The 1,936-nt window shown below is 35.3% G+C and overlaps 1 pseudogene; it reads right to left on the bottom strand.

The window, feature by feature from the left end:
- Positions 1-182: 182 nt before the first annotated feature.
- Positions 183-1,568, bottom strand: LOC101494669 (serine/threonine-protein kinase STY13-like; annotated as a pseudogene).
- Positions 1,569-1,936: the final 368 nt, after the last annotated feature.

The following is a 1,936-nucleotide window of genomic DNA, read 5'->3' as shown; positions in this document are numbered from 1 at the left end:
ACACATCAAAATATTGATTGCAACTGAGTTACTATATTATACAACGCCGTCGTTTTTTAACTTTTGAAAACTTTCAATACCCTTTGCATACAGCAACTTTACAACAAATTACTCGACACTAAAAAATAGTTTCTTAACACAGGGAATGTCTAAACCAATGTGTTCCTTTACAACAAGATCAATTAGATAATGTAAACAATCCTTTTTTTTTTCTTTGCTCTCTAAAAAAAGTCTATAAACAACATTCTATTCTTTTGTTTGTCACCTTAGAGGTTGGTTACTCCTGAATGCACTAAACTTTATATACTGTAACATGGCAACTCTTGTCATCTACAACAAAAGGGAATGGTAATAAGGTTTAGCACTTACTGTTAGTTTTTTAACCTTTTCGAAGAAAACAATTGGCGAAGAAAAGCAAACTTTCCTTTGTTCCGGGCAGAAAACTCGGTAATGGTACCATTACTACTTGTTGCCGCCTCAGGTTCATTGTCGGGTTCTGGCAAGGGAGGAAGAGATTGTGGCGAGAGTGTGAAGAGAAATGCATTGAGCATCCGGATGATTTGACTAAAGCTTGGTCTCAAGTTAGGATCTTCAACCCAGCATGATTGTATGACGAAAGCAAGATCGGGGGATATGTCATCTGGAATTCTCGGCCTCTCTTGCTGCAATCACAAACGCAAACCATTTCATGATTAGCAAATAGCAACAATGCAATAACTCCCAAAAACTAGCTTTGAAAGTGCGCAAACTAAGGACAAGATCACTTTCTAAAAGCATTTTCGGTTTTCATTTTAAATCACTAACAAGGAGATGGAATACTCACGTAGTAAACAATTATGATAGAGAAAAGATGGAAGAATGCATTTCTAGTAACAATGTTACATCATTTTCAAAATTTCTAATAAACCTTAGATCTGTTTTAAACAAAATTGTAAAAGAAGCTGGTGAGAGACATATTTGATCTATATTCTCTTACGTTTATTACTTCAAGTGAAAATGAAAACCGGAAACATGGAAAGTAAACAGGCTGATTGATGAATAAACAAACACTTGGTAATTTCGGATTGAATACCTTGAAGGCAGCAGCATAAGCAGCTTGTAAATTAGACATTCCTTCAAAAGGCATGCGATTTGTTAGTAGCTCCCACAAAACAATCCCAAAGCTATACACATCAACCTTGTTGTTATAGTGCTTTTTCTCTCCCTGGCGCAATGTTACGGTACTGTACAACTATAAAAACAATGCTCTATTCAGTCGATAAAACATACTAACTCACTGGTGCACTTTTTTGGATAGTTGTCGGTAAAACAATAAAATCATGCCCCAAAAAAGACGGCATACCTCTGGTGCCATCCATCGGTAAGTTCCTGTTTCGGCAGTCATCATCTCAGTCACTGATCTTCTCTTGCAAGACCGAAATCTGCAAGTTTTACAGACTCCTGATTTGCTGTAAGCAAAAGATTGTCTGCATTGTGACAGTTTCAAAAACAACACTTATTAAGTTTAGAGCTCATCAGTATATACCTTGATTTAACATTCTGCCATTAATGCCAAAAGTTACTTTCATTTTCTGTAATAGAGAGCAATTGATAGGAAGTCCATACTCTATCAGCAATGTTCTAATCCATAATGAAACGTCTACATACAATTTTCAAAAGCGTATATACATAGTAATACCAGGTTTCAAATCCTGGCATTTTCTTTACATTTGTTATCTCCATTAGTTCTCAGATTCAGCAGTTAACTCACATAACAACTACATGTAAATAAACAATGAAACTGAACACAATACCTAATATCAAGATGTAAATAAACAATAAAAATGCAACAGTTAAACATGAACACAGTACCTAACTATCCTAATTGAACATGAACAGCAACCAAGTAACAGAGATTGGTTCAAGAAAGAAGCAGTCATTGTACTCTATGGTTAGG

This window comes from Cicer arietinum, chromosome 2, assembly GCF_000331145.2.
Source record: "Cicer arietinum cultivar CDC Frontier isolate Library 1 chromosome 2, Cicar.CDCFrontier_v2.0, whole genome shotgun sequence".
NCBI classification, from domain to species: domain Eukaryota; kingdom Viridiplantae; phylum Streptophyta; class Magnoliopsida; order Fabales; family Fabaceae; genus Cicer; species Cicer arietinum.
This window is presented reverse-complemented; position numbering and strand designations above follow the sequence as displayed.